General features: G+C 35.6%; 1 long non-coding RNA gene across 1 annotated transcript in view; it reads left to right on the top strand.

Moving 5' to 3' along the window:
* Positions 1–4005: 4005 nt before the first annotated feature.
* LOC145723458 (uncharacterized) overlaps positions 4006–8131 on the top strand; it is a 31316-nt gene continuing 27190 nt past the window's right edge. Inside the window, exon 1 of the long non-coding RNA XR_014148539.1 lies at positions 4006–4572. This is a non-coding gene — a long non-coding RNA (uncharacterized LOC145723458). The remainder of the gene's footprint in view (positions 4573–8131) is intronic.

Here is an 8131-nt window from a genome sequence, read left to right as displayed (position 1 = left end):
TTTTATTGAAATACTGCAAGTTATCGGGACAGTATTGGCCAAGCACAAAGAAATCTTTTTACTTTAAGACAATTATTTTAGGTGATGTTTTGCAAAAGACTGCTTAACACAGGCAGCTTCAACTTAAGATTCTGTGCAAATTGAAGGTGCTGTAAAGGATATTAGCTCCTAACTGAAGGGGTCATTGACAGAATAATTATTTCATTTCCCTGTAAAGGAAGATGGGCTGGGCTCTTCGTAAATTTGGTCTTTTGAAACTAAAGTTGAAATTGTATGCATAATTTAATCAGTCAGTATTTTGTAGCCTAGATCAAATGATCTTGCTTACATTAATATTTCCATCAAATGTGAATACTCTTGGTGAATCAATAAAGCAAAACATAAGTACTCAATTGAGTTCTTCCTATGTAATCACTATGTTATGCATGGCTGGGTTTCCAGAACTTTGTGCTCCAAAGGTTTATATTTTATTAATTTTTTTTAAAGATTTATTTATTTATTTATTTGACAGAGAGCGAGACATATATATTCATATATATATATATATAGAACATATATATGTTCTATATATTAAGATATAGAACAAGAGGGAACACAAGCAGGGGGAGTGGGAGAGGGAGAAGCAGGCTTCCCATGGAGCAGGGAGCCTGATGCGGGCCTCGATCCCAGGACCCTGGGATCATGACCCGAGCCGAAGGCAGATGCTTAACGACTGAGCCACCCAGGTGCCCTGGATGACCATTTTAATTGAAGACAAAAATCAGTGCCCACAAAACCATTAGGGACCACCCATAAGGAGGTATATAAAGAAATGTTATCTTGGACAAAGGAGATCTTGAGCTGAACCTGGTAGGCTAGAGTAAGGCAGAGAGTGGAAGAGAAGAGATGTTCTGGGCTGAGGGAGTAATAAACCAATGACATGAAGGCAAGAAGAGCCTGCTGCTATGTCTGAACAGTTAGGAGATCACCTTGATGGGTGCCGAAGATTCCTGCTAGAGCTGAAGAGGAAAAAATACTGCTGGTGAGGGAAGGAGGGTGGGGTGAAGGCGGAACAGCTATCATGTACCAGGCACTTCACATGTGTAATACGACTTAATCCTCACAACCAACTGATGTACGGTTACTACTGTTATCCTCCTTTTATGTCCAGGAAACAGATTCAGGGAAGTTATGTAATTTCTCCCAAGGCTGTAACCTCGAAAATAGTGAGCCAAGCTTTAGAACCCAGGTAACTTTCCTCCAGATGCCATGGTTCTTAACCATATCACTCCACTGCAGTGGTCGAGAATGCAGATTCTGGTATCGTTGCTCTTCTGTCTCTGTTAGCTTATAGCTATAGGCATCTATAAATTGAGGACAAGAAAAGTACATCATTTAAGATCATTGTGCTAGGATTATATAAGCTATTGCATGTGGAGCACCTAGCAGTGCCTGGTACATAATAAGGTCTCACTAAATCTTTGCCTATTGTTATTATATCAGAAACAGACTCAAAAGGCCGCCAAGTAGGTAGGAGTTGCTTGAGTAGGCATTAGGCAATTATTGCGGCTTCTTGAACTGGACATTCTGTTATAAAGGACAAAGGACAGGGGTGGCTCAGTCTAAAGAGCAGGTGACTCTTGATCTCAGGGTCATGAGTTCAAGCCTCACACTGGGTGTAGAGATTACTTAATAAATACTTAAATTACTTAAAAAATAAATATTTTTTAAATTTTTTAAAAAATAAAGGACAAAGGACAGAAGGGGAAAAAGGAAGGAAGACTGGAATCAAGGAGGCCTCCACAAAGCAGACATTCAACAGATTACAAAGTAAGATCTTATTTTTCCCCTAGACACAAAAGTAATAAATATTGATTGGGGATAATTTTTAAATTTCAAAAGAGGACAAGGAAGAAAATGAAAATCTCCCATAATACCATATCTAAGAGATAATCACCATCAGTATTTTGGTATATATCCATGCAGGTTTTTATGTTTTGTGTTTGTGTGTGTTAATTCACATTTTGAATTTATCATATTCACCTACAGTAAAAGTCACACTTTTGGTGTACTGGTCTATGAATTTTGGCTAACACACACTGTTGTGTGATAACCAGTACAATTAAGATATAGAACAATTCCATCACCCTAAAAATTTCTTTTTGCTGCCCGTACTCCTCCTACTGCCAACCATAGCCCCTGGTGACCACTAATCTGTTTTCTATTCCTATCATTTTGTCTTTTCTGGAATGTCATATAGTAGAATTATACAGGATTTAGCTACTTGAGTCTGCCTTTCCTCATATTTTAGAAAATGCAATCTAGTTACTCTTTGCATCCTCATAAAGAAAACAGCATAAGGCATTTCAGATTTATCCATGTGTGTATAAGTAGTTCATTTCTTTTTATTGCTAAGTAATATTTCACTCTATAGATGTACCAGAGTGTATTTTCATTCACCAAAAGGACATTTGAGTTGTCTACAGTTTTTAGCAATTGAAGAAAATCACTGGAAAATAAGTTCATTTCTCTTAGGTAATACCTAGAAATGGGTTAGCTGGATCATATGTTAAGTAAATGTTTATAGGAAGCCAAACTCTTTTTCAGAGTGGCTGTATCACATTTGCATGTCCACTAGCAAGTATAAGCGTTCTAGTTGCTCCACATCCTGACCAGCGCTCTGATCAGTATGATAAGGTTTTTTTAAGCCACCTAATAGGTATGCAGTGCTATATAACGGTGGTTTAATTTTTATTTCCTTATACTAATGTTGAGTATCTTTAGATGTGTTTTTTATCTTTCAATAGAGAAAATGCTATTTCTCCTTTTCCAAATATATACATTTTATTTCTTTTTATTGACTTATTGCATTGGCTAGGACCTTAAGTATGATGTTGAATAGGAGTGGTGAGAACAGATATCTTACCTCGGTCCTGTTCTTAGGGAGAAGGTATTCATTCTTTTGCCATTGGGTATGATGTTAGCTGTAGGTTTTTTTGTAGATGCCCTTTATTAGTTTAAGGAATTTTCCTTCATTTTCTAACTTGCTAAAAGTATCATGAATAGATGTAGAATTTTATCAGATGCTTTTTTGTAAATATTGAGAATATCATATGATTTTTCTTCTTTAGTCTATTGACTGATTTTCTAATGTTGAACCAGCCTTGCATTCCCAGGATAAATCTCACCCGGCCATAATATACTATCATATGTTACATATGTTGTTGTATTTAATTTACTTGTGTGCATATGTATATTTTTGAAAACAAAACAGAATGGCACCATATATACTCATTTGTAGTCTCTTTCTGAAAACTCATATTTTCTTTAAATGTAGAGAAAATGTACATGTTTGCAAAGTTCTTTCTGATTACTTCGAGACGTTCATTTTTTTTCTATTTTCTCTTGGTGGAGGAATAAATAGATTTTATGTGTATTTTGTTTCAGTTTAATTAAACTCAAAACCTGGAATGAGAAACTTCCAACCCACACAAACCAACTCTTAGCTGATAAACTTTGAAAAGAACTATTCGCATCTTGACAAAATATGAAGAGAAAACTGCTCTAAGTTTGGAAGGCCATTATAAATGGTGAGAGCAAAGGGATGAACATAGACCCCTGAAATGCAGCTACTCATCAGGGACCTAGGGAGTCCAAAATTTCTGTCGTATCATAGTTACCTTAAATAACCTGAATATACAACTGACAGCTCTGATGTTTCTGAAGTAAGTTATTTTTCTTTTATTAAACAACACTTGTATAGATAGATATAGATGTAGATATACCTATGCATATACATAGACTTGAAGAGAACATCGACAACTTTTTGATAAATTGTATTCTGAAGTGTTTTTGTTTTGTTTTATTTTGCTTGATGTATATCTTCCCTGGACAAATAAGTTTTTAAGTTTTTTTAAAAAATAGAAATGTGAATGTTTTCTACTCCAGGAAAAAATGCTTTCAAGACTAATATGCTCTAGGAACCCACTTTAGGCCTACTTTTAGAACTCCAAAATCTGGGTTTTTTCCAAGTTTTCTTTTAGAAAATGCAATTTAGTTACTCTTCACATCCTCATAAAGAAAATGGCATTGCTTTATTTTATATGTGAGACAGAGTTCAAGATAATGGTAAATCTTGCCAAAGGCCTCAAGGACACTAAGTATGAACTTTGGGAGGAGCTATTTTTGGGTTTTGTTTTGCTTTAGTGTCTCTCATTCCCAGTCTGGGTTAAGATGGGTCTGGGTCTCTCAAAATGTTTGCACGAGAGGATGAACTTCAATGTTTGCATCGTTTCCCCTGTTTTACACTCTCCTCGCATAGACCACAGCTGAGACTTTTAGAGAAAAGGCGCTTTGGGCAAGTCCAAAGTGGTATTGTCATGTTGCTACTGGAGCTGTCTGTGAGAGCCAAGAAAATAGGACAGAATAAAAAGGAAGTAAAATAAGTCATAGTGAAACTCTCTCCCTCAGAGGAAGGAAAGCAAACATTGAAATATTGCTTTTTCCTGGCTGCTTATTAAAGGGGAAATTTGTCTACTGTGCTGGAAGAGTCTTCTATTCATCGTTCTGTTGATGCAGAGCATCCAAGTCGAGGTTTGTTTTTGTATGCATCACCCATTCTGTTTCTTAAGGTGAACTCTACTGATAGTAAGTATTGAACAGATTCAGCATTTCTCTGGTTGCAAAAGATGTTGGTTTGTTTTAATCATTCAATAATTTATACAGACCAATTTCCCTAAACAGTCTAATTTGAACATGTTTTGCTGCAAAGTCTTCCCAAATTTCTGAAATATATGAAGTCGTTGTTTATATGAGAGTGGAAGTCTTATTTTTGATATGCATCAGTTTGTTTGAAGTAAGATGCTATTTGGATATTTTATGGAGCTGACATAATTTTGTCACCTTCAGGAATGTTTAGGTACAGGATATTATAAATTAATTAACTAATATGAAAACCTTGAATTTATAGGTATAGAATTGTAGTGCCACATTATGCAATTAAATACCCCACATTCTATTTTCACAAGTATAAGGTCATTGGTCTAAATTGCAATTATATAATTTCTGTTATGATTGTTGGTGATGGGTATAATTTTACTAGTTATTGCCTAAACAATGGAAGTTGGCTGGGACTCAAATTGCAACAAATGCTTTTTTATATGAGAAGAGCAAGGAAACTGAATGCTTTTTTCTTTTGTCATTCATTATGATGGGCTGCAATTAATCATAAATATTGCACTGGGAGGTGTAGAAAGCTTTCTTTACTTTCCAGGATCATCTTTCTTGAACGGGATAGAAGGAAACCCTCCAGAGAAAAATAAATGATCATGTTTAGAGAAACATCACATTGACTGACTAATTGGAAGGATAGTGGAAAAATCCCACAGAAAATAGTCCGGAGCCTGTGACTTTTATAGTCAATACTCTTCTTAGACAGAGCAAACATTCTTTTTAATGGCATAAAAATCCATTTAAATTGAAAGTACCATCTGCCCAACCTTCTTATCTGACCACAAGGTCACGAATAACCATTGTCAGATAAGGAAATAATAAAAACGTTTTGTAAAACATAGGATAAACTGGTGTCTAAACAGTAAGAGTGTAATTACAAATTTGGACGTGCTGCCTTTTGAAAAGGCACTTGTACTTTTAGGCAACTAAATACTATATAATTTACTAAAACCTTCTTAGACTTTCCAACTTTTTCCAGTAATTTCTTTGTCTGTTTCAACCACAAGCTTTGAATAAATTGGTGATAAGAGAACTTGATCATTGTCATTCCAAAGGCATGAAGATCTGTGTGAGTGCAGATAACACAGAACCTTACAACTCAAAATAGAAAGGGAAGAGAATAGTGTGCACTATTCAGCTGTGCACCCTAACTCATAGAGATTGCACAGGTTCTTAGGATTTCTTAGCATCTCTACTGGGGCTGAGGAACTCACCAGCCCCTAGAGGTGAGTGGGGAGGTGTAAAGATCCATTGCCGAGGTGCTGCTGGGACATCCCAGGCTTAGAGTGGTCAACAAATTCCTTCCAAGGAACCCCTCTAAGCAGTGAGGTTTTCCCAGTCACAGTGACAGGAGTGAGAATTCAATCTCTCTTATGGCCACATCCCACAAATTCTAGGTAAAAAGTTGCCCCGTCTTCCCCAACGCCTTGCAAGGAGACTTGTCACTTGGGAGTGTGTTCAAAGAAGCCATGCTTCCGTGTCCCTAAATGTATTCTCAATGCCAGTGACATTCCTATTGAAAGAATAACAGATTGTATATGGCAAGTCTTCCATGCTAGTATCAGATTCCCAAATTAATAGTATGGTTTCTGAAGTATTGAATGAAATAAATTCCCTTTAGTACTGCACAATGTAGCATAAATAAAAATGTAAGTTCCTCATTTAAATCTCATTTGAACATTTTACACTGCTTACCTTAGAGATTGTCTCATTACCTTGGCAACTAATAACAGGTAGGCAGAAACAAGCTAACCACTGTAGAGCTGGACCTTGTGGAAACAAAAGAGGCCTTCTGGGAGGTGGTATATCATATTGTTTAAACATGTCAGATCTGAAACTCTGCTGCCTGGTTAAATTCTTAGCCCGCCATTACCAGCTATGAATCCTTAAGCAAGTTGCTTAACTTCTTTGGACTTCAGTTTCCTCATTTGTAAAATGAAATATATAATTGTACACACTTCAAAGGATTATTATGAAGATTAACTGAGATCATTCGTGTCAAATTCTTGATAAATTTTAGCAGCCAGTAAGTATTTATCTACTTTGATATTCCTTCTTCTGGCCTTTCAGACACTGGGATAATTCAGAATTATTATTAGTTGGAATTATTATTGAAAATTATTTAGCCTACCCAGATTCTGAATGCCTAAACAATTCTAGAAAAAACTATTTACTCTTTAGGTACAAAAGAGACACATTTCCAGTAAAGGCCTATCTTTGTTTCTCTCAGCATTGACAGGATATTCTTACATCATAATTATACCCAAAGTTACTGAAGTAGGCCCAGAGACTCTAAGAAATTAGGTAAATGCAAATTTTGCAGGCCAACTAGCATTCTGACAATTTCTGAAAATCATGATTGTAGCCATCCCTAGCCCAATAGGGACATACATACTCTTCTCATTTGTCTTGGTAGAGAGAGCCTTGGAGTTCCACTGGTCCCTTTCAGGCTCACAGAACTGTTTTCTTCATTTTAGAAGATGTATTGTATGGTGACTAACATAACATAATAAAATTTTTAAGAATTAAAAAAAAAAAAAGAAGAAGTTGTAGTAAAATGTGAAGGGGGAAGATTCTTGAGCACCTACATAGCCTTGTGCCCACCTGGACTTCGATGGGTTGTCAGTGGTTTGGTTCTGGAGTTCCTATTTTGAGTTATGTGTGGATTAGAGGTTATTGGCTGGCATTTTTTAAAAGCCAGGACAAAAAAAGTTACTTTGGTTTTTTTAGGTCATAACATTTATGAATGTTATTAAAGATTAGTATGGAATATAAAAAAAATTGTTTTCCTTAGAATTCTTGACCTAAAAAAGTAACCTTTTCATTTTAACTCCTGAGTTTACCTTGCAATACAAGTAAATAGACTGTAGCAATGTTATACTCCTTAGCTGCAGCAGAAAACATTCTATCTTTCTTGGATGCCACAAAATCATAAACTGGAGAAGTCAAAGTCAATTTATGAACTCTCCAAGATCGTGCTAAAGAAATAGCTAGAAAATACATGGAAAAGGAGTATTTATCCTTACGATACACACAAAATAATCTCAGAACACTTCCCTAAGTGACTCTACTATGCTATACAGGCTATGTGAGATTATGAATGCAGTGAGTTTACTTAATATGATGCTTTTGGGAATGTGGTATAATTGAAAGCTTTGGAGATAAAACTAACATCAATAGAGTTGAAAAGTACCTTTTTAAAATAAGCTGTTAAATTATACTGCAAAATGCTGGAGAAAATATTACACATTATCTAAATGTGAAATTAATGTCTTCCTCAACATTGCTATAAGTAGTGCATCTCAACTTAGTTCATAATTGAGCAAATTGTTTCTTTTGTTTCTGGTGATTCAGATTTTTCCTATAATAATATACCTTTTCCTTATCTCTCTGTAATCAAGTTCTGTCACTAGACTAGGCT

The sequence above is a fragment of the Leptonychotes weddellii genome, chromosome 9, assembly GCF_054177405.1.
Source record: "Leptonychotes weddellii isolate Sample4059 chromosome 9, ASM5417740v2, whole genome shotgun sequence".
In the NCBI taxonomy this organism is placed as follows: domain Eukaryota; kingdom Metazoa; phylum Chordata; class Mammalia; order Carnivora; family Phocidae; genus Leptonychotes; species Leptonychotes weddellii.
Note: the sequence above shows the minus strand (reverse complement) of the source record. Positions and strands in the feature narration are given on the sequence as shown.